Genomic DNA, 26424 nt, shown 5'->3' on the forward strand with positions numbered 1-26424 from the left:
TCAGGTGAAAATTGCATCAATAAGAGGCAAGAAGTACATATTTCTTATTGTTGATGACTACAGTAGATGGACATAGGTAAAATTCTTAAAACACAAAGATGAGTCACATTATGTGTTCTTTGACTTTTGTAACCAAGTCCAAAATGAAAAGGTGTTTAAGATCATAAAGGTTAGAAGTGATCATGAAGGAGAATTTGAGAACCATCTCTTTGAGAAGTTCTTTAAAGAAAATGGAATCTCTCATGATTTCTCCTGTCCAATATGGCTAAACATTTATGGGCTGAAGTAATAAACACAACATGCTATATTCAAAATAGGATCTCCATAAGACCTATTCTAGAAAAGACTCCGTATGAATTATGGAATAATAGAAAACCCAACATGTCTTATTTTCATCCATTTGGATGTACTTGTTATTTTCTAAATACTAAAGAACATCTGAACAAGTTTGATTTTAAAGCACAAAAATGTATCCTGCTGGGATACTCTGAACAATCAAAAGGCTATAGAGTATACAATACAGAAACTTTGATTATTGAAGAATCAATCAATATTAGATTTGATGATAAGCTTGGCCATCAAAAGCCAAAACAAATTGAAAATTTTGCAGATATGGAAGTACAACTCAAAAATTCTGAAGATTCAGAAGCTAGAAATGCGAAAGAAGAGCCTCCAATCACATCAACTATGAAGAACTTAAGAATTTCTGAAGAACCCTCTCTAAGAAGATCTTCTAGACTCACTTCACATCATCCAGAAGATGTTATACATGGAAATAAAGATGACCCCATAAGAACTAGATCATTCCTTAGGAACAACTAAAAATCCACTATTTGGATTTGTTATACAGTGGGAGAACTGACTTTTTTTAAAATGTTGCGGATAGCAAAAGTCGCCATCGACTTTTATTTTATCCAATTGGAAAGGCTAAAAGAACAGGAAAAGACCTTTTTAAAAAAGACTTTGAGTTCGGGGGGTAGGTTATACAAAGGGAAGGTGTAAGCATCCTTTGTATCCATGGTTATCCACGGGCTCTTAATTGCTTAGCTCACTTTTTGTTTTCAAAATGTTTGAAGTGTAGTGTGTGAATAGGAAAAGGATTTGAATAAGAACTTTAGCTTGTGAATACGCGTAGTCTTTTTGAAAATATTCTTTGAAAAGAAGTGGAAAAAGATATTTGAAATTGAATGAGGAGTATGCATTTAAGAGCACCTACCCTAAGTTTAATTTTTCTGTTCTTTAAGACTTTTGTTTAAAAGGGTTATCCATACCATAAAGAGGGTAGGTAGTCCTTTCATTGGATTTAAAAAGGGTCGAGGATTATTTTTCTCCATAAGACTATCCCTACCATAAAGAGGGCAGGTAGTCTTTCGGGAAGGATATAATAGTCTTTTTAGGCAACCAGTGAGGATACCTTAGCAATTGAAAGGGACTATCATCATTAATCGTAGGCAACCTCAAGGGACAAGATCATATATTTGTAGGCAACATCGAAGGGACTTATGATCTTTTGATGATGATTATGAACTGAGGGCAACATTTGCTAAGGCATCCTCGTATTCGAGGGACTTGACTATTTTTAATCGAAAGGTAGCATAAGAAGGATTGCCATAAAGGTGTGTGGGTGCATCAATCACGTGATTCAATTCAGTTATTTTATCTTGTAATTAGTGATTTAAATTAATTAACAGGCTTATCAGTCCCTAAATTACTAACCACGCAATTAAAATAAAGGCAGAAATATAATTGCGGAAAGTAAAGTCCTACGCTATTACAAGGCTTCGGGTGGGGGATTACATAGTCAAAAACCCGTGGACAGAAAATAAAGGCAGAAATTAAAAATCCTAAACTATTACAAAAACCTTGCAAGCCTATACACATTTTCTAGTATTTAAAATAAATAATAAAAAGCGAAATTAAAATAAAATAAAAAATAAAAATAAAAAACATGCGACAATCAATGGAGCATGAGGTGAAAAGAGAATTGCCTTTGGAGAAATTTAAGATTTGATTACAAAATGCGAACCTAAACCTTGAAGGTTAATGGCTAAAAAAACTAATGGGTAAAATAAACCTACAAGGTTAAAATACCTATGCCTAGGTTAATGGGCATATTTTTATAGGGGAATTGATTACTAAGCCTAACTGCACAAGATGAGCTAAACTAAATTAAGATTTCGAAGAAAAAAAATTAATTGATTAAACAAACCCTAAATTATAAATATTAAAATTAACCTAAACATTTATCCTAGTTCTAATTAATTTTTATTAACGAAATTAACTTAATTATTAATTTATTTAACCTAAAAAAAACTAATATAAAATAAAATAAAAAGGTTATAAAAGTTTTGGTAATTTTATGATAAAATAAAAAAATAAAAAAGGGTTATAAGAGTTTTGTGTTAAAAAACTAAAAAGAAAAAGCTATGTTCAAAAATATATTGGTTTAATTGAAAAGAGAAAAGAAAAAGATTATATAAATAAAAATAAAAAAAATTAGAAAAAACCTGGCGTATAATCCAGTGTGGCGGAGGCATGAGAGTCCATGGTGTACTCGCATCTTTCTGTGTGTTGGATCATTCTGGAGAACGATCGTACGGCTGGCAAGAAGCGAGTGTATCGTATTAGCATGGCGTACGTACACGGGAACGCACAGCACACCTGGCGCCAAAAGAATTCAAATCCAGCCATTCGCGACGTTCCACATTGTCGTCTTCAACCTCCTAACCTGCGGAATTACTTGCGCTTCTTTCCACGGAATTTCCTGCGGATTTTTCCGCGAATCCATAACCAGCCATGGTGGTCCTTTGAAGCCTACAAAAATCAAGAGGAAACAACACCAATACAACCCATATATGCTAAAACAGGTGTTGCAGATTCTATGGTGTGGTTATTTTGTCCTGAAAACGCTTGTACATGGAGGTTCGAAGAACAAACTCTTGAAGCCCTAACAATGGTATACTCCGGTATAGGCCTCAAAGCTCCACGAAACCGATCCAGAACTCTCCTATGGGTCTCCAGGAACTCATACATACGATCCAATTTCGTTAAAACTCACAGATAAATATAATACGAATTTTAGAAGTATGAATGAATATGTGTATCGTGGATCATGGATTTTGTGCATTATGGTACGTTATAAACCATGTAAACTCACCATATGATACCTTAAGAAGAATATTATGTGGCCGGGAGGCCTTGAAAATCCCTTGAACCAGGAATACGAAGATTGCACCTTCCTTGTATTTTTCCCTTTGAAACCCTAGTGTTCTTGGCTGCTCTCTCCCCTCTTTTTTGTCCACCCCTTGTTCTGATTTTGTGGAGTGTTTATATGGGAGAGAATTAGGTCATGAATGGGCTTGGATCTTTTGGTTATTTCATGAGTTAGAAATTTGATAAAAAGATGTGAATTTCTTTCTAAAATTGGATAATAACTCTCATGACAAGGGCTGCACGTTTTTTGGACTTTCAATGGTGATTATTTGGGCCTCCCGATGATTAACACCAAAGCCATATGAATTGATTCAATAATTTTATATTTTTATTTAATTTATTTGCTTTTTCAATTAAAAAAAATCCAAATAAATATAAATAAAATATCAAAAAATGTAGGAATTGATTTATTGGTCCTCATTTAGATCAAGATCATGTTTAAAATCCAAAACTTCGGCCCATTAGCTTAAAAGTCTAAAATTGGTCTATTTTGCTTTTTGTGCTTTTTCTCCAAATCGCCCAACTTGTGCAAGCCATATCTCATTCAATATTTATCATATGGAGATGATCTAGGACTTTTTGGAAAGCCCAATATGTCCTCTACAAGTAACTTTGGAACCTTTTTTCCATTTGGATATTTTATCTTGATGATATAGCTCCTGACAAAAAACAGCTTTTTGTGAGCTTCTAGAAGAACCTGTAATGTATTAGCTCATATCTCTCCAATGGTGCATTTCTTGACTTTGGGCCCATCTTAAAAGTTGTAGAGAATTGAATTTCCTTGTGAATGAGCTTTGGTTGGGGAATTTATGATAAATTGTGAGAGAGATATGATCAGTCAAAGTTGGGTTGACTTTCTCTTAGAAACCCTAATTTAGCAACTTCAAGTTTTGATGATTTATGAGCTTTACTTGATGAATAATGATATAACCTTGATCAAATGATGAATGTGACTTCAAAATGCTGATGTTGACCAAAAATCGGGAATTTTGACTGTATTTTGACCACAATTGACTTTTAGGTCAAACTAGTCGACTGTTGACTTTTTGAGCTTTTGACAGAGCAATCTTGGGAACCGAGGCTTGAAACTTTTCATGAGGTTAATTTGAATCATAAGAGGTCATATGGATCCTACTTGAGACCTTGATTCACTCATCTTCCTTAAGAGATCCAAAATCCTAATTCGCAGGCCTTTGATTAGGAGAGTGTGCACTTAGTCTAACCTTGAGCCTTTGATACTTGAATGAGCTTAACAGTAAAAATATGATGGGCAAATTTTTGGGGTATGACAGTTGCCCTTGTTCAATCTTCTTAAGCCTGAGGATGTAGAGTGGTTTGTATGCCAATCGATATCGGATGGTGGAAGAGGATTGAACACTAGAATACCCAGAAATTAATATGCCTGAATTTATAAACCGAATCTATTATTGCATGCTTAATCCAATTAATATGTTTGGCTAAATCACTTAATATCGTAGTCTAAATCAATAGAGCGAGAGTTTGAGAGGAAGACTTTTAAACGAACGTATTTAATAAATATTTAATTTGATAAAGAACTTGGCCAATAAAACTTCGGATCACCTAAGTTAGAAGAACTACATACCGATATGCGCATTAATAATTTTATCTAGATTTAAGATTTCAGTATCCCCCTTTCACAAACAATTAGAAATATCACTAGCCTTATCTTTACATAGTAACCTTAGATAATGGTAGATCGATTCATAGTCCCTGTGGATTCGATATCATTTAAAACTACACGACACGATTGTACACTTGCAAGCATCAGATTAATAGACACATGTCATACTCCAAAATTTTCCCAACATATTTATTCATATTTCAGCCCATCTGACTTTCAAATGCTCAAAGATACACAAGAAGGAAGCATGTAGTCTCTCTCCTAAAAAACAACCTCTAAATTAGGGTTTCTGATTTAATCAAGGAATTTGAACTTCTGATACCTCAAGTGGATTCCATGATCTCTCATATGATTCAAAGTATCCTCATGACAAGTTTCAAGCCCTGATTCGAAAGATTTCTCACTCAATGACCCAAATAATCAACAATCGACTAGTTGACCCAAAAGTCAAATTGTGGTCAAATTACAGTCAAAACTCCTGATTTTTGGTCAACATCCTTATTTTTAAGTAAAATTCATTATTTGATCAAGGTTTGATCATAATTCATCAAGAAAAGTTCATAAACAAAAGTCCAAGTTGCTAATCTAGGGTTTCTAAACAAAAGTCAGCTGCACTTTGACTGATCGTATCTCTCTCATACTTTATCAAAAATTTCTCAACTAAATCTCATTCTTAATGAAATTCAATTCTCTACAACTTTGATGTTGGGCCCAAGGTCAAGAAATGCTTCCGCATAAGAGATATAAATCAAAACATTACAGGTCCTTCTAGAATATCGCAAAAAGCTGTTCTTTGTCAGGAGCCATATCTTCAAGATAAAATCTCCAAATGAAAATATGTTCCAAAGTGGCCTGTAGAGGACATCTTGGGCTTTCCATAAAGTACTAGAACTCTCTCATATCTTAAAAATTGAGGGAGATATGTCTTGTCAAAGTTGGTCGATTTTGAGAAAATGCACTTAATGCAAAATGGAGAATCTTGTTTTTTTAAGCTAATGGGCTTAAGTTTTGGGTTTCAAACATGAATATGACTTAAATAAGGACCCATAATGTCATTCATATATTTTTATAACATTTATGTATTTTATTTGGATTTTATTCATTTAAAATATAAATAAATTAAGTAAAATGTCAAAAATATTGAATTAAATCATGAGGCTTTGTTTTGGATCATATTAAGGCCCAAGAAACACCTTGAAGACCATGGAATTTCGTTGGCACTTGGTTTGGATTTTTATTTTTTTATTTTTTTATTTTTATTCAATTTAAATCAAAGAAAAAATAAAATAAAATCAAGTTAATGCATGATTTAATTTTTCCAATCACAAGATCATTCTTGGGGCTCAAGCAAATCAAATATATTGATTGGAAAGAGATTGAACCAAATATAGTATGATTTCATGCAAAATTCAATCAAATTATTTTCTCAATTTTTCTCCAATCAAAGATTTGATTATTCTCCAAATTTTCAACCCTAGTTAGCTCATTATATATATTACATACTATACACAAGGGTTGAGGACGAAAATAAGGGAACAAGGGCTAGGGTTTCCAGAGAAAAGTTCAAAGAAAGTGCAAAGAGTCAGGTTTGTTGTTGCAAGCATTCTCAGGGCTTTCTGCTCATTCCATTCGATTCTCAAGGTATCACATAGTAAGTCTGTATGATTAATAACATGCCATGATGCCTAAGACATCTGTTTTATTGTTCATATTCATGCATGCTTCTTGAATTTGGTATTTTATAATTCAACGTTTTTTAATGTGATTTGATGATTTGAATGAGCCTATGACATGTATTAGAAAGTATTTGAACCCTTAAATCAGAGCTTCAACGTTTGAATCATGACTTGCCATGATTAGGGCATAAGCTCGTGTCGCTCTCGAATCTCCACATACATCAACTTTTAGGCAAAAATAATGCCACCATCAAACTCAGGGGGTTCGATTTTGGTGGCCTGGGTACTCTTTGATCTTTATTTAACGTGTTTCTGAGTTTTTGTGTGTTGCAGTGATAGCTACGATATGTTGTAGTTGTTTTTGTAGTTAAATCGCAGCTAATTCATAGCAAATCCAAGGAAGAAGACAATGAATAGTGTCTTGGATCCTAGTGGCACGCGTGGGATGCTTTTACTGGTCGGTCCAAAGATTCTTCCCTCTCTCCAATTGCAATTGGTTGGTCAAAAATTTAAGGACCTCTCTCTCCACTCCGATTGGCCACTGCGTGGGCGCTGGGCCCCATTGTTTGACCAGCTCCATTAACGTTTTGATTTTAATATTTATTATTTTCAAATGGTTTTGTTTACAGCAAATAAGAACATCACTATTGGCAAAGAGCATTGGTGGTGAAGCATAGGCACCTGGGTTCGATACCCAGACTTTTAACAATTTATTTTTAAGTTCTTTGGTTTACAGATCAGGTACGCTCAAGGACTATTCACCCATGGTGCACCTGCAAATCTCAGCCACAAGATGATCATAAAGCCAGATCCAACGCCCTAGGACGCGAAGGCACATCATGCACCCTCAGGGACCTCATCCATTGAATCAAACGCCCAGCTAAGTTTTTATTTCTATTTTTTTATATTTTTATTTTTAATATTTTCTTTATTTCTTTCCTTTTTCTTTTACTATAACTCCTTTTTTTATTTAGTTTTTAACAAATTAGTTTTTTTAAAATAATTTTATACTTATTTATTTAATCGAAAACACGATTTTTCTTATAAACATAATTATTTTTAGTTTTTTAAGCTAATAACTATTTTGGGGCAACAATTTAATTTTGGGCTAATTAAAATTATTTTTATGCCTTAAACCCTGATTTTAGCATGATAACTAATCACTGTCATTGGTAGGTGTTGTCCATTAACCTTAGTCTAGATTTTTATCCGTTCCTTCTATTAACCATAGTTAATTTCTGTCCCAAAAGCCTTTTACCTTGCCATTTTTTGCCTAAATTATTACTGTTTTAATTTTTTATCTGCCACGTTATAATTGTTGAGATCACTAATGCACTAACATTTCTCTTCCTCGTGGCTAATTTTCAGGATTAATCAGGATTTTTCAGCCACGCGCCATGCCAATCAAAAAGCTAAGTTCTAATCCTTTCTTATTTAAATGCTATTTTACCTTTTAATTTTTGCCTTATAGATTAAATTAGGTTTTATTTTCAATGCCAAAGAATTCCTCTTACACTCACCCCTATTGTTTTCTGTTTAATTCTCAGATGTTCAGAGTCAATCGAAGGTTCGAGGAAGATCAAGGTTCAAGATAAAGATAATTAAATTAATTATTCATATTTCTTATTTTCTGCTTTAATTCCCCCATCCCCACAGGTGTTTATTGTAATAGCGTAGGAACTTTTATTTTTCTGCCTTTAATTTCTGCAATTTTAAACTGCGTGGTTAGTAACCCTAGGGAGTGCAAGACTATTAACTGAATATATGTCACTAACTTATAAGATAAATATCATCGAAGTTAATCACGTGATTGTTGCACCCACACACCTTTAGGGTAATCCCTCTTGTTGCCTGTTGCCTTATAATTTTGTTGCCTCTAAGTGTACTAAATAGTCAAGTCCCTCAATTCCGAGGACACCTAAAGCAAATGTTGCCTTAATCATTGAAATCATCATATGAGATCTAGTCCCTCGAAGTTTCCTTATAAAGAATGATTGTCCCAATTGCTAAGGTATCCTCGCATGATGCCTAAACTATTAAATGACTATTCTATCCTTCCCTTAGACTACCTGCCCTCTTTATGGCAAGGGACAGTCTTATGGCGAACGATACTTTTTCGATGACCCTTCAATATCCAATTGAAAGACTTCCTGCCCTCTCATGGTATGGATAGAACCGTTCACCCTGAAAAGCTAAAAGAACAATTTTTCTAACTTAGGGTAGTTGCTACTAATTGCTTGCTCTAAATTCAAAAATCCTTTTCCCACTCTTTTCCAAAAATCAAATTCAAAAAGACTACGCTTATTTACAAGCTAAAGTTCTTCTTCGAAATCTTTTCTTATTCAAAATCTTTTCAAACAAACAAGTGAGCTAAGCAATTAAGAGCCCATGGATAACCATGGATGCAAAGGGTGCTTTACACCTTCCCTTTGTATAACTTACCCCCCAAACTCAAAATCTTTCAAAGGTCTTTTCCTGTTCTTTTAGCCTTTCCAAATTGGATAAAATAAAAGTCGGTGGCGACTCTTGCTTAACCGCACATTTCAAAAAGTCAGTTCACCGTATTAAAGAACTGGAGACTCTGCTGGGGAAGCTTTCGAATTAAAAGAGGGGTTACCTTAAAGCTTAGGATTCACTTTAAAATTGTTTGATTTGTTTGCTTTATTTTTAAAGGCTGTTTTGGGAATATTACTTGTGTGGAAGATCCTAACCCGGATCTGAGTACCTTAGGTAAATGGCATGTGACCAAGGAGACTGCACAGCGTATACTGATGTGGTTGATATGGTGGCCGTCGTTAGTGTGACACATTGGTTTGTCCTGGTGTTCCTTGGGATCCGACTTGAGGAAACACTTGGCTGCCACATGGTGTCATTAAGCACTAATTTGCCCTTAGAACCCTAGTTGAACTTGACTTTGGCCTATTAGAAAGTGGCGAGATAGCTGGCTTTGGTTCCGACTGAAGTTGGTTGATACTCGAAGCTACACTCATATGGACTGGACTTTCAGGACCTTCTCGGTTGGTGATTCGATTGCCGAACTGAGATAAGCGCCTTCGAGAAAGGTCAATGATATGAGCTCCCTAGAACCCGGTCTTTATATAGGACAGGTTGAACCAACTTAACTTCAGTGGGGAGGGTACTTATCTACAAACTTCATGCAAGCCTTTAAACCTAAGGACACTTATGTGACTGGTCTGTGCTTGCTACTAACCCTTTGGTTTTCTTGTGGGACTCACTCGTCCTTACTATCTTACGCTTTTCCTGATGCATTGCATAACATCATGACATCATAAGCAAAACATGATTTAACTAACCCTTTCAAGGATCTTAGGGATTTAGGGCGCACAATTTCAGGTGCTCTTATCAAGGACCGAATTCCTAATCAAGGGGCAAGAGGATTTATTTTCCTCTGGCCACACGTCTTCCAATTCAAAGACACAACACCTATCAAGGGGCAACAGGAGTTATTTTCCTCTAGCCATATGCCTTCAAATTCAGAAGTACAGGTAGCCCGAATCAGAGGCGATGACCCACTCGATATGGAGAGCTTGATTCTCAAAGAAGGACGTTAAAAAACAAAAGTCAGAATTCTTCAGAAAAAGATGCGACCAAATCATTTTCCAATGTTGCTAAAGATCCTTGAAAACATTGCATATGCATTCATAAACATCGCATCACAGGTTGCTACCGCAGGTTTCTCACCTCCTCGCTGTTTATTTCAGCACCATGAATCTCGAGCAATCAGTCAAAGACCTTCAAGCTCAGAATGCCCAGTTTCAAGATCTGATCCTGAACTTATCCGAGGGGCAAGATGAACTGAAAGCACTCCTGACCAAGAAAGAGAAAAAGCCTAGAAGATCTGTGGGTGTCCTTAACATGGGAAGAAGATTCCGAAGTCCACTCAAGAGGGCTGAAGAAGTCAAGGTTTCTAAAGAGGACGACGATGAACAAAAGGACGATGCTAGTGTCAAAATTGATGCGAAAAGTAACCACGATTCTGCCAACCCCTCTGAGGAAGAAGAGGACTACTACCATGAGGATGAACATCCTGATGATATATACAAGCTGCTGGAGGAACGTATGAAAGCTATGGAAATTCAGAAGGTACCCGGTGTGGATTTTGAGGAGCTAGGACTCATCTCTGGAGTTGTTATCCCTCCGAAATTCAAGATTTCAACTTTTGCAAAATACGATGGAGTCTCATGTCCTAAATTGCACTTAAGGTCCTATGTGAGGAAGATTCAGCCTCATACTTCTGACAAGATGCTATGGATCCACTTTTTCCAAGAGAGCTTATCTGGAACTCAACTCGAATGGTACTATCAACTGGATGGTGCCAACATTCATACATGGGAAGATTTGGCCGGTGATTTCTACAAGCAATACCAATACAATGCTGATCTCGCGCCAACCCGCATGCAACTACAAAGCATGTCCATGGGACCTAATGAAAGCTTCAAAGAATATGCTCAGAAATGGAGAGACTTGGCTGGAAGAGTCCAACCTCCCATGGCTGACTGAGAGTTAGTTGACATGTTCATGAATACACTGACTGGTCCTTTCTACAGCCATTTACTTGGTAGCTCCTCGTCTAGTTTCACTTACCTCATACTGATTGGAGAACATGTTGAAAGTGGTATCCGAAGCGGAAAAATTCAGGCGGCTACTTCTTCTGGTACTGTAAAAAAGCTATACAATGGGAAGAATGAATCCACCACTGTTGGGGCAGTCCTCAGGCCCCAACACAACAGCAACAGAAAGATCAACGTAAGCAACAAGGTGGCCGACGTACTTGGAAGTCCAAACCCAAAAGGTCGTTTACCCCATTACACATGCCATTGGCTCAAGCTTTGCAACACTTGCTCGATCGGAGTCTGATAACTCTACTGCCTCCATACTCAGCTCCTGCTAATCCCGTCCCTGGGTACAAGCATCATGCAAGATGTGCTTACCATTCAAATAGTCCTGGTCATGACACAGACGATTGTGGGCCATTGAAACATAAAATTCAAGACTTGATTGAAGAGGGGATCATTGAATTTGGCCAACTAGAGGAGCCACACAAAGTCTAAAGGATGGCTATTTAGATCATTAATTTACTCGCATTCTCAATTTCTTTCCTGTTTGTTTAAACATTCATCTTATGTCAGACTCTATTTATTTTATCATAATCATTAATGCATTGCATATGTCTGTCTTGATTTATTTCTCTTCCTATTGCTATATTAAACTTTGTTTTTACTTGGTTTTCTTTATGATATTTAACTCTCGCTAAAGCTGTAAGCCTTTTAAGGGAGGATGATGAAAACGATACCCCAACCTCATATAGTATGCTTTTGAACGGACTATGCTAACGACATACAGGCATTATTTCAATTCCTAAACAGTGGAGATATAAGGATATTAATCCCTCGTCAACCCCTTTGAGCCTAAGAAGTAGAAGTTTTCATTCTCATACAGATTAAAACCCTTAATCATAACCTGGGGCATGATAGTTACTTAGTTAACTCAATTATACCAAGTGTTTTACACAAGTGATGGATTCCCGTAATTCTCAAGTTAGGCAGTCAATATCCATAAAAGATAAAAGAAGAAAAAATGTTAAGTTAAAACCTATGAAGGAGACTTATCAAGAACTAAAACATCCCGCTAACTGTAATCTCAAAATAAACAGTTCAGGCAAAAGTTAGGGATAATAAAGTCAAAAAAGAGGTCACTACAAATCCTCGATAAAAGAAAAATTACAAAAAGGATGATTGCCTTTTCAAATAAACTTTCGGTGCTTCAACCATCATCAAATGTCAATATTACGACTTCAAGACCTGCTAGAACTTAAATGCAAAGTTAACTAACCATAAGATCGAAGAACATCACGAAGATTGGGATAGGTACAAATAAACTTTGAGCCTTTATCCTTTGTTTCTTAAACCGTGAACTAAGCCACGTTACAATCCTTGAAAGTCCTAACTGAAGCATGGTTAGTTCGAAAGCATACTGTCACAAAAAAAGGGTATCCCGACTCCTTAAAGTTTGCCAAAAATCCTTAAACTCCAAGACAGACATATGCATTGCATTTTTATGAGTGTCATTATACAACAATTTTGTCTACGTAATTTCAAATGTTTGACATCAGGAAGAATCTGCATGGGGCATAATTACTGACTAAAAGTCCTCCCGACAAATAAATTTGCAGAGACGTCTCGTATGCATGACTCGATCAGCTAAAAGCTTGTTTACATAAGGGGCACGACATATTATTATCCCACCTTCTGGGGGAAATCTGGTAACAATTCATATAATCTCTCAGAGGCACTGAAAAACCAGAGAAGTTAGTCCATCATTGGGGGCATGTCACATCAGTCACAAATCTCAACAAATGCTATTCATCTACTAGCATCAGAAGATGTCTGTATATGTCCCTTCTTTGAAGTTCTAATTCCAAATTCAAGTATCAAGCATACCAAGCTATTGATTCCAGGGGCAAGTATACTCTCGCAAATGTTTTTCAACAGTAAGTACTCAAAGACAAGGGGCAATGAAAATTGAAAATCTCTGGGAACCTTCCCCACAGAGCAGTTTTCATAATATATCCCCACATAGCAAACTTTAAGAAGTTATCTTCAAGCAATCTCTTCCCAGCAGAGACTTGGTGCCCCAACGGAGTTTATACCTCCGGCATTGCCGGTTCTCCGACACAACCTTCTTCTCCAGCATGGTTTATTCAAACTTGCTATCTCCATTAAAGTTGACGCTCACAGCTGAAACTTGTCATATAGTATATCAAAAGACTATTCACCTCTATTATCCCCAGGATACATCAGGATCAGATCATTTAAATTACTCTCATCCCCAAGCGAAGATCAAAAATCCCCAGTTGGATATCATCGAACGAAAGACAGGAATTCTCAATCCTCTTGTCATTATCTCCAGCAACATACAGAGATTTATTTTCTCAATCAGCATTTGCTATACAAGAGCTATCAATATGCTTCGACTATATAATCCATCCCTGCATCATTCATAAATACATGCATAACATACAGAACTCTCGTTTATTTCGAGAATCTCAATATATGCATCATGACATTGCATAAAACTAATCTTTCCTTTTCAGGTCATTTCATAATCAAGAGAATATTATCATCCAAGTGCGGTGCAAATACAATCGTATCAACGATTCCATCTCAAAACTCATTCAAGAAAAATACAATTCTGATACTTCATTCCGGGTCTTTCTTCAAAAATAATTCAAAAACAATCAAAGAACTTCTCATCCTTTCTAGGAACCTTTCTAGGTAATCTTTTCTAAGATGATTCATATCCTTTCTATGAGCCTTTCTAGGTAGTCTTGTCATATCCTTTCTAGGAACCTTTCTAGGTAATCTTTTCTAAGATGTTTCATATCCTTTCTAGGAGCCTCTTTAGGTGGTTTTGTTTAAGACGTATCATATCCTTTCTAGGAGCCTTTCTAGGTGAGTCTTGTTTAAGACTTTTCATATCCTTTCTAGGAGCCTCTCTAGGTAGTCTTGTTTAAGACGTATCATATCCTTTCTAGGAGCCTTTCTAGGTAGTCTTGTTTAAGACGTGTCATAGCCTTTCTAGGTAGTCTTGTTTAAGACGTGTCATATCCTTTCAAGGTTATTCTTATTTAAGACATATCTCAACCTCTTTAGGTAATCTTCTTTAAAATATTTATCCAATCTTTTCTAAGACATCTACTGCCCTTTCAAGAAGTTTCTTAGTTAATCTTCTGCAAGACACTTTTTCCCGAGCTTTGTTTAAAGCCTAATCTCTTTTACATCAGTCAATGATCTATTCTATTCAGGAACCTCTCCAGGTAGTCTTCTGTAAAGACGTTACTTCATTTTGATAAATCTCCTTCAAAGCGCTATTAAATCCTCCGCTATTATATGTCATATACTAATGATAGCACTTTTTAAGCGCTATTAAAAGAAAATGCTTTAATAGCGTTTCCCATTAAAGCGGTATCACATCCTGTTTGTGTTGGTTTATACGGTTTCAAAATTGGATTTAATAGCACTTTAATGAAAAGCGCTATTATAGACCTAATATTTAATAGCACTTTTCAAGGAAGCGCTATTAAATGCCCTTGTTTTCATTTTGTGCATTAATGACCGATACTGATTTTACAACATTTCTACTAAAATAAAATATCAATTCTTCTCAAAATTTAAGTACTTACAAAATACAAATATTAATAGAAGATAAGTAGAAACTACATGAACAATTAATTAGTATCGACCGAAAATTTACAATTTAGAGACAGAATTCAAGAGTTCCTAGCCTTACAAGCATCTTTTGGAGGACCCTTTGTGGAGTTTGTTAGAGAAATCTTTATAATACTTTGTGCTTAGGCATGACTTGTAGATCCAAGGTTACTGCCTAAATGAGAAGAAAAGTTAATGTCAAATAAAATAATTTGAGAAAAAATAAACTCTTTAATAGTTTAGTCTAGTTAAGCAAAAACTAACATAGAAATAATCAAGATAAGACACAGTGTATGGTCTATTGCCTATCATTTTAGTTAATATATCATCACAACCATCAAGTTCATTTTTAAATATCTATAAGCCATTACCATGACAACACTTTTATCATATTTCATTCTACACAATCAATTAGCCTCAAACAAAGAGTTCAAAACAGTCAAAAACAAATTTTAATAGTTGGTACTTAATAATTTACAGGAAAACTGATAAATTTTCTTACTTACATTTCATTACCTAGGCATGCTTGTATATAATACTTAGGCACACTAATATAGACACGAACTTTAAAAAATTGGTAACAATAATATAATAATACTTAACATCTTGTAACTCTATTATGTACTGGTAATGAGTCTATGTGGACATAAGAGATGTTTTAATAAATTTGAGTTTTGAACATTATAAATTTGAATCATATCACAGTTCTTAATTAGAGACCTTTCACCAATGATGTGCAAAAAATAGTTCCGCCATGAATCATGAATCTCAAGTATATACATATAGGCATACACATATTGTTCCAATAAATCTATTCATGGGAAACCATAATAGCTATAGTAAAACCTTACTTCAGTAGCATATTAAAATAGAATGAAAACCTAGAATAATAAAGTGTAACACTAACTAAACTAGTTAACAAATTCACGCTAACATGCCCTTGTCCATAGTATGATCTCAAAGAATCCATTCCAAGTGATGATAACATGGCGTAGTTCTAAAACTAATGATGAATTTGCAGCGATAAAGTGGTTCGGTTCAGGTTTTTCATAGGCCACTGGAGATATTCGACTAAGCAAGCGTGTAATTAACAACACTCAATTCTTTTTTGCACATGCTTAAGTGGACAAAAGGTTCAAACGTACTTTTTCGTATATTCAAGGAAATGGGATGTTTAGGCCCTATATCAGAACTGGTCCTCTGAGTGGGATAAACTTAGTAAAGATAATGTCTGACATCAATACGACATGGTGGAAATGCTTTAGAATAAAATGGAGAGCACAGTCTGAATGTTGCTCAACTTTTCAAGGTTATAGGTTTCAGGACACTATTCTACCAGAATGCTCATACGAGAAAAATCAGGAAGATTTGTTGTTATTATAGTATATTGGCAGCTCTACAATTTTGGTTTTGGTTATTACATCTTTAGGGCTCTTTGAAATGTCAACGTATGCTAGTTACAAGTTTCTACAAGTCAATAAAATTCAGTATAGTTTTATTCACATCCTTCAATATTTCTGCATTAACTTTCAACATTGATACTCATTTGAAGTTAAAATGTTAACAACCAACAAACATCACAGGTTTCAAACAATGAAGGAAAAATGAAAAAAATATTGTTATCTTATTCTCACCTTCTTTTCTCTCAGACTTACGAAGAATAAGAAAAGCGGACCCAAGTGCTCATCTACCAATTTTTTCTCTATTGGTGTGAATAAAACCTGAATAGTGAGAAAGAGAGACATTCAAAAGTTGTATGTTATTATAGATAAAGAGGCATCATCAAAAGATGCTTTACAAAGGAAAGTATGCTAAAGACATTAGTGGTAAGACATTTTTCTTTTATGTTTAATCAGTCTCAAAGTATGTGTCAGAAACAGTGGCATATGATAAGTATAATTCTAGTATGAAACAATAAATTATCATTGCCACACTCCACACCAATAGCTCAGAAAGCTATGGAAAATAATTAAAAGAAAACTCGATCGTATCTTTATCTTTCCCACCAAAAAAACATGAAATTATGAAGTTGGCATTCTTATTCATTATATTACAACAATACAATTAGAATACAAATTCAATTGTACCAGATTCATTAAACAAAACTTTAATAAATCATTCACTAAGCACCAAGAGTGAGAGCACTAACATTTTGCAGTCACATGCAATTGATAGAAGAACAACTTAGTGGTTTGAGTATTAGAAACCCAAAAGATCTGGAGAAACAATTGGAACTTAGTCTTCAAGTAGTTTGAATGAAAAAGGTAAAACGCCTTTTGTATTTACATTGAGAAGGAATGAATGTAATTTTAGATCTGTTTAATTGATCAAACTAATTAAGAACCATGCTAAATCTAGAAAGCAATTAACGTCTTTAATCAATTTTTTAAGGAGAAAATTCTGACATATGAAATCCATGAGCTGAACCAAAAGCTAGTTAGAAATTCTAAACAATGACATTTCATTTATTTTCCTCTAAAGAACTTCACAGCACTCAAATTTGTGTATCTATTCTCCATATACAAGTAAACATAATTCATTAGGTAAATGTGGAACTTTATAAGAAGGTAAACCTCATTCAACAAGAAAACACAAAACTACACAAAAACTTAGATCACAGCTTAATTAATTAATCTGCATAGAATTCCCAAAACCATAAGAGAATCACCTCACATCAATGTTGTGAGTCACATAAAAAATAACACTTGATTCAAATTCTAAAAAGGGGGAGAAAAGGAAACAACTTCGCCATCCCGGTAGAGTAACGCTGTCACACTTAAAACCTATAGCAGTAGTAGTTTAAAACAAAACTACAAGAATCATAAAACAATAGAAGGTATAGAACAAACACGAGGATTCCGCTCTCATCGAAATCACGCAAAATGCACAAAACCTAGATGCTAGAATCTAGATTACTAAAACCTAAAAGTATTCAATAATATGAAATAAATATAACATAAAATTTAAAATGTCTTGAATTTGAATCATCTTCAAAAACTTATCAAAGAGGAGTCATACACAAGAAATGAAAACAACAAACAAATATGGAAGAAAATCCCTAATTAGAGATAATTTAGGAGTTTCAAGTGGGATTTGAGAGAGATAGAAAACATACCGCTGATTAAAGTAAGTAGGATGAAAAATGTATTTCAAAGATTGTTTCTATCGGCTCCTGTGGTGTTAGACTTGTGGAGGCGTAAAGGTCTCATAATGTTATCATGAAGAAGCTCAAGGGTTCCGCAGAGATTTCAAGAGGGGACGGTGTCGTTGAAACCCTAATCCTATATTTGGAGAAAAAAATTGAGGGTGGTTAAGAGTTAGAGTGGATGGTAGGTCTGAGAAACAAATTGAAGGTGAAGGTGAGGGTGAGCGTGAAAGAATCTGAGTTTCAACTGGGTAAGGGTGAAGATGGGAGAAGTTCGATGAGGGTGAGAGGTGAGAGAGTTGAACTACATCAAAATTAAAAAAATAAAATAAACAAAAATAATAGTGAGTCACTTTTTATTTTATTTTTTAAGTAAAAAATAAGTATTGAGAATTCTTTTTGCTTACAGAAATGATAACTGTGGCTATCAAGGATCGAGCACGCGACCATTAGTATGTATATTTGTTTTTTGTGGATAGAGAGTTTTATGATAGCGCTTTTGGATAAGCGGTATCATAGAAGCACTTCTTTTGTTAGCATTTCAACTAGAAGCGTTGTTGACCTTCCGTGTTAAATTATTATAACATATGGGGGTTGCTCTATAATAGCGCCCAACAAAAAAGCGCTATTATAGGTTTTTGTTAAATAATTTTAATAGCACTTTACAAATAAGCGCTATTAAATTAGTGCTATTAAATGATAAATTTGTAGTAGTGGCACCCGCAATAGATGACACCTGTTGTTTCATGGACATCCCTGACGAATGCATCAAAGAAGCAAAAACTGAGCCACCCGAAGATCCAGAGGTCCTAGAAATCCCTATAACTCAAACATCTAACGATAACTCGCACGATGAAAGCCAAAACTTAAGTTTGAACGAATGTTTAGCATTTACACCTTATCCTACATCTTCTCCAAATAAACTAGATGTCGAACTCAAAACACTTCCTAAAAATCTAAGATATGAATTCCTAGACACTGAACTCGAACGATCTGTGATAGTCAATGTTGACCTAGGACCGATTGAAACCGAAAAATTACTAAGTATCCTAAGAAAATATCCAACAGCTTTGGGATATAAGATAGCTGATCTTAAAGGAATAAGTCCCTCCATTTGTATACACCGAATCATGCTCGAGGAAGATTCGAAAACCTGTAGAGAACATCAGAGAAGACTTAACCCGATCATGAGCGAAGTGGTTAGGAAAGAAGTATTAAAGCTTTTAGAAGCTGGAATAATATACCCCATATCCGATAGTAAATGGGTTAGCCCAGTTCATGTAGTACCCAAGAAAGGAAGTGTCACAGTGATCAAATATGAGAAAGGTGAAACCATAACCAAACGAGTTGAATCAGGTTGGAGAATGTGCATAGACTATAGGAAACTAAACAAAGCAACTCGAAAAGACCATTTTCCCCTTCCATTCATTGACCAAATGTTAGAACGCCTAGCTAGACATTCTCATTTATGTTACTTGGACGATTATTCCGGTTTCTTTCAAATCCCAATCCATCCTGATGACCAAGAGATAACAACCTTCACCTACCCTTTCGGGACCTTCGCTTACCGAAGAATGCCATTTGGATTGTGTAATGCTCCTGCGACATTTCAAAGATGTATCATGGCAATATTCGCCGATTTCCTTGAAAATATTATGGAAGTATTTATGGACGATTTTTATGTATGTGGATAAAGTTTCGAGGATGTCTTGCGAATTTAGAAAAAGTTCTAGAACGCTGCGTGAAAGTTAACCTAGTACTAAATTGGGAGACATGTAACTTTATGGTACAAGAAGGGATTGTGTTAGGACATATCGTATCAAATAAAGGAATTGAAGTATATAGAGCTAAAATAGAAGTCATTAAAAACCTTCAACCTCCAAAGACCGTCAAAGAAATATGAAGTTTCTTTGGACACACTGGTTTTTACCGACCTTTCATTAAGGATTTCTCAAAGATAACTAAACCCTTAACGGAGCTATTAATGAAAGATACTGATTTCATCTTTGGCGAAAAGTGTTTATAATCCTTTAATAACCTTAAGGAAGCTTTAATCTCTGCACCCATTATGCGACCTCCCGATTGGACTGAACCATTCGAAATATTGTGTGACGCAACTGATTACGCTGTAGGCGCTGTCTTAGGACAACGAAAAGAAAAGAAACTTCACGTCATTTACTATGCAAGTAGAACTATGGACGAAGCCCGGATGAATTACGCTACAACCGAGAAAGAACTTTTAGCAATAGTATTTGCACTACAAGAAATTGGTTCCCTAGCGTCATATATTTGTGACGTGTTATTCACGTGGGAAGAAAAGGACAGTTCTGACGTGAGTAACACGTCGGAATATTATTTTAATCAATAATATTAACAATTACGTATTCACATGGGGGATCAGAAAAAAATATTTTTTTAAAAAACATGTGAAATGAAGTACACGTCGCAAAGAATAAAACAAAATTTGTAAACTTTGAAATCTGTAAAGTCTAATTGGGGGAAATAAAAATTTTGAACTTTTCAGTTGTGACGTGGTATTCACGTCGGAACAATTTAATGCTGACACTGAACTGACCTGCGCAGGCTTTGGCAGGTGAAGACAGATTCAAATTTCAAAATTTTGTTACCGTTGAAATTTGCGACGTGGCAGTTGAGTCACTAAATAGCGACGTGAAATTTATGACGTTGCCAACTGGACCGTTGGCAGCTTGCGACGTGGCATGTACGTCAGTGTGTTCCGGCTGGGCTTTCACGTCGCAAGTCTTTTATATATTCTAGATCTGCACGCTTCCCCTTCTCCTCCTCTCTTCTCATTCTTCCTCTCTTCCTCATTTCTCATATTCTTCCTCTCTTCTCTGTATTTTCTCCATTGCTATTCTCTCATTCTCTTCCTCTTTTCATTAATTCCATTCTCACACCATTGTTGAAGGTAACTTATTTAGTTTATTTATATTTTATATTTTGTTTATTTATAATTTGTATTGATTAAAATTCTAACTTATTTTAATTTTTTTTATTCAAGATTTTGAAGATTGGAGGAGATATATATTATAAGAAATGAACTTGAAGATTGGAGGAGATTAGAAGATTGAGGTATTTTTATAATTTTAAATCTAATATTTTGAAGTATATTTTTGTGTTATATTTGTGTTAATAGGTAAATATTATATTTTTTCTGTAATATTTGGATATATTAATTAGATTATTGAATATTGTTAGGTTATGTAGTATGTAATATTTGTGATTAATTATATGTTTTTTCTGGAATTTTTGTGATATATTAATGTAGTATGTAATATTTGTGATAATAGATAAATTGTATGTGTTTTTATAAAAAATTTGTGATATAAATTGTAGGTTATGTAGTAATTTATGGTAAATAGAAATATTTATGTTTTTTAATAAAACATATTATGTTTTTTATTAAAATAGATTTTGGTTAATAGAGATAATTTGTTTAGTTCATGGTAATATATATATTTTTAATCGAAATATAATTTAGTAAAAAAGAATATAATTTAGTAAATCGAAATTATATATTTTAAAATTTATAATATTTAGATATGTTATATTTTTTGTAAATAGGTATAATATTATTAAACATAATTTATATATGTAATTTTTATATATTATTAAACATGATTTATAAATGTAAGTTATGATATCTAATTAAACATAATCTACATATGTAAATTATATAGACAACATTTATAGTATACAATTTTTTTTTTAAGTTTAATATATATTATTTAATGAAAAATAGAGGTTTAATATGTATTGGAAAATATAATATATTTTAAAATGGTAAAAAGAAATTTTAATATGTATATAGTATGTTATTATTATGTTAAAAAATCGTAAAAAAAAATATTATTGGTAAAAAGAATATAATATTATATTAATATATATTGGGAAATAGAATATTTTTTAAAATGGTAAAAATAAAATTTATTATAAATGTGTATATGTTAAAAAGGTAAAAAGAAAATTTAATATGTATATATAGTATGTTATTATGTTAAAAAATGGTAATATATATATATATATATATATATATATATATATATATATATATATATATATATATATATATATATATATATATATATATATATATATATATATATATATATATATATATATATATATATATATATATATATATATATATATATATAAGTTTTATTATATTAGGGTATAAAGACATTTTATATTATATATATTTTTTTACATTTTATTTATACAAATTCTATTTTTTTTAAAAGAATAAAGTTTATATATTATGTGAGAATATTCTTGTTATATGTTATAGATTTTGTATATTTTAAAAGAATAAAGTTTATATATTATGTGAGAATATTCTTGTTATAGGTGATAGATTATGTGAGAATAAAGTATTTTTTTTATATTTAATGGCAGTTTTGTGATGTTATTTTCACGTGGCAACTAAAAAGTTCCGGCGTGATTTTCATGTGGCAACTCTGATGTTGTGTCATGTAAATCACGTGGCAACTAATTTTTAATTTATTATTTAATATAATTTAATTTAAGTTATATATACATAATTATTATTCTATTTTATGTGTAGGAGGATTATCAAACAAAGCTTGTGGATTTTTTGGTCGCTAATCCCAAATATACTCCTAGAGAAGGAGAGCCGCTTCATCCAGATGTTGATTTTTATATTTGGAGTGAAGTCGTTGACAGAAAAGGGCCTAATGGATGTTTTTTTGGTGCGGGAAATTTGGCGGGAAGCTTGAGAAGTGGTGATCGAAATTTATTTCAAAGAGTTAGAGATGGGGAAGGATCGTCACGTCCAACACAATTAGCACCGCAAGTAATGGAAACAATAAGACAGTTGGCTCTAACTGAGGCGAGACGCGAGTTAGCGCAACGTGAGGCGGAGCTAAAGGCCCAAATGGATGAACGTGAGGCGGCGCTAAAAGCACAAGTGGAGGGGCAACAACGGCAAATAGAGGCAATGGCGAAGATGCAAGCAGAGATGCAACAACAACAAATAGAGGCAATGGCGAAGATGCAAGCAGAGATGCAACAACAAATGCGGTTATTTATGCAGTCTCAACAAAGTGGTGGTCAACCGTCTAGAGGAAACGAGGGAGTAGCTGACACTGAGCAAGAGAATGATGATGATTTCAACCTTGATAATTATCCCAATCCCGATGATGATTTTTTAGGATGAATTTTATTTTTATTTTAAATTAAAATTGTGTGAGATAACAACATTTTATTTATTATATGGTAGTATTTTGGATATTATATTATAAATATAATTTATTTTAGTAGTTTAATATATTTTTGTATTTAGTTTATTATTATTATTATTAATTTAACTAAATAAATATTTTTATTAATATTTATTAATTTTCAACAAATAATATTAATAATAAAACTTTTTTTATAATAATAAAAATCAGATTTTTTTTTAAAAACATTTTAATATTTGTGGCGTGTTTTCCATGTCACTGATTTGTGACATGTATAACACGTCGCAACTTTCAAAAATAATTTCAAAATTAGCGACGTGTTTTACATGTCACAAATCAGTGACATGGAAAACACGCCACAACTTTTCTTCGTGTACTGTGCCATCCTGCTTTTTGCAGACATTATCTGTCCCAGTTGCAGATGGAGGCTTGGTAATTATGCAGCATTAGCGACATGCCTTCCATGTCACAAAGTTGTGACGTGATAAACACAACACAATAAAGTTCCCACGCACTCCCAGGCGACGTATAGGTTCATGTCGCTAATTTTAGGTTCTAACGTGATTTTACATGTTGTGGCATGGTTTCCACGTCGCTACAGACGTGATTTTTTGTAGTGTTGCTTTAGACAAGTTCCGCTCCTATTTAGTAGGAGCCAAAATAATCATATACACCGACCACGCTGCAATTAGGTATCTATTAACTAAGAAAGACGCTAAACCTAGACTCCTAAGATGGATTATGCTATTGCAAGAATTTGACTTAGAAATTAAAGATAAAAAAGGAACAGAAAAAGTCGTAGCAGACCACCTTTCTCGTCTAGAAAATTTAGAACCTGAAACCGTACCGATTAATGATGACTTTCCTTACGATACACTTATCACTCAACTGGAAGGAAACACTTCTGACGAACCAGTTGAAACCGCTCTAGCCATTACCATTACACCCTGGTATGCAGATTTCGTAAATTATTTAGCCGCTGGTGTATTCCCTCATGATTTAAGCTACCAACTGAAGAAGAAATTTTTCCATGATCTAAAATGCTATTATTGGGACGACCCTCTACTCTTTAAGAGAGGCGCCGACGAAATCTTTTTCGTTGCATACCCGAGGAAGAATTAGAAAGCATAATAACACATTGCCATTCATCCCCATATGGAGGACATGCAAGTACATCCAAAACTTGTGCAAAAATTATACAATCTGGACTCTATTGGCCTAACCTGTGGAAAGATGTACATGCGGCCATTATAAAATGCGATCGATGTCAACGCACTGGAAACATTTCAAGACGAGACGAAATGCCTTAAAAGGGTATTCTAGAAGTCGAATTATTTGACGTGTGGGGAGTAGATTTTATGAGTCCATTTCCTTCATCGTTTGGAAATAAGTGTATCCTCGTAGCTGTCGATTATGTTTCAAAATGGATTGAGGCTATAGCCTCTCCTACAAATGAAACACGAGTAGTAATTAAACTTTTTATGAATGTGATTTTTCCAAGGTTTGGTGTACCAAGACTAGTAATTAGTGATGGAGGATCCCATTTCATCTCGAGAATCCTTGAGAAACTTCTTAAATATGGAGTTAAACATCGAGTAGCAACACCGTACCATCCACAAACAAGTGGACAAGTGGAAGTGTCTAACAGAGAAATAAAAGAAATATTGGAAAAGACCGTCGCAATATCTAGGAAAGACTGGTCCTCCAAGCTGAACGAAGCTCTATGGGCAATATCGAACCGCTTTCAAAACTCCCATAGGAACCACTCCCTTTAAGCTTGTTTATGGTAAATATTTTCACCTCCCGGTAGAATTAGAACATAAAGCCTATTGGGCCATTAAAACGCTAAATTTAGATTATACAGCCGCCGGTGAAAAATGAATTCTTGACATAAATGAATTAGAAGAACTTCGACAAGATGCTTACGAAAACGCAAAAAATTATAAGGAAAGAACGAAAAAATGGCATAACAAGCGATTATCTAGGAAAATTTTTAGTAAAGACGATAAAGTGTTATAATTTAACTCTACGCTTAAATTGTTTCCTGAAAAATTATGCTATAGATGGTCCGGTCCTCTCGAAGTTACTAGAATTTTTCCGAGTGGAGCGATAGAAATTAGAGGAAAATTGATTGAACCTTTTATCGTAAATGGGCAATGTATTAAACATTATCATCGTCTCGAAAATGATGAACAGACGCAAATTTTAAAACTCGACGAGCTAACCGCTCAATTTAACAACTAACGTTTGTTTTAATTGTCGAGCTTACGACATTAAACAAAGCGCTTTGTGGGAGACAACCCACATATTTTCTATTTTCTTTATTTTTCTCATTTTTCTTTTTATCTATTTTTCATTTTATTTTCTCAAATTTCTATTTTGTTATTCTATTTTCATTTTATTATTTCATCTTTTGATTTTGATTTTTATCATTATAATAATAATAATAATTATTATTATAAAAATTTTATACTTTTTTTTATATTATTTATTTTATTTATTTTTATTTCTCCTCATATTTTCTTATTTTTATTTTCTTCTTTTCGGCATCTGGCAAAATTCTGACTTTATTTTCATTTTTATCAACTTACTTTACAGGCTAACTTAGTTAACTAACTTACTCACGATGCAAGAAGTTGATAATATGGAAGTTGTGTTTAGAGGTAGAGGTCAAGTAGGACGCTATGCAAAGTTGGCTGAAAGAAGGATGAATTTGTCTCGGTATCCTCATAGCCCCACTATGACCGCTTTAGGAATTGAGGAGAGTGTGATGTAACTGATGAACCAAGTAGGATGGTATGGTTCGCACCTGATGAGAAGATTCAGTACTTACCGTAAGCTCACTCTGGAGTTCTTGGGTTCCCTGACTTACCTGCCTAATTGTGGATTGGGAATGAACAGAGGAGTAATTCATTTCTGGCTTTTTGGACTTGAGTATAATTTCAATATTCATGATTTTCCTGCTTTATTGGGACTCCCCAATGGAATGGATGCATTCACGGTAGTTCAAGAGGAAATTTTTGCATACCGTGAGCTGGAGCACTTCTGGGGCCGTATTACCGGTAATGACGAGCCTGAAGAGCATGGATTACATTCTGATAACATTCATAATCCTGCCTTCAGGTACTTCCATAAGATCCTTGCTCACTACATCTTTGGAAAAGCTGAAAACATTACTACTGTTTCAAGAGAAGCACTCTTCATCAATGCTATTACTTTCATGCTAGCAAACTTCGAGTGTATCATGCAAGACGAAGTTTCACCTATTTTGATCGGAGGTTTAGTCACTATGATA

The 26424-nt window shown here is 34.1% G+C and overlaps 1 long non-coding RNA gene across 1 annotated transcript; it reads right to left on the reverse strand.

Moving 5' to 3' along the window:
* Positions 1–13964: 13964 nt before the first annotated feature.
* On the reverse strand, positions 13965–18208 carry LOC131640429 (uncharacterized). Its single transcript, XR_009295254.1, has 3 exons — positions 17875–18208; positions 16394–16480; positions 13965–14934 (listed from the first exon to the last, which is right to left on the reverse strand). It is a non-coding gene; the product is annotated as an uncharacterized LOC131640429 (long non-coding RNA).
* Positions 18209–26424: the final 8216 nt, after the last annotated feature.

The sequence above is a fragment of the Vicia villosa genome, unplaced genomic scaffold, assembly GCF_029867415.1.
Source record: "Vicia villosa cultivar HV-30 ecotype Madison, WI unplaced genomic scaffold, Vvil1.0 ctg.003122F_1_1, whole genome shotgun sequence".
NCBI classification, from domain to species: Eukaryota; Viridiplantae; Streptophyta; class Magnoliopsida; order Fabales; family Fabaceae; genus Vicia; species Vicia villosa.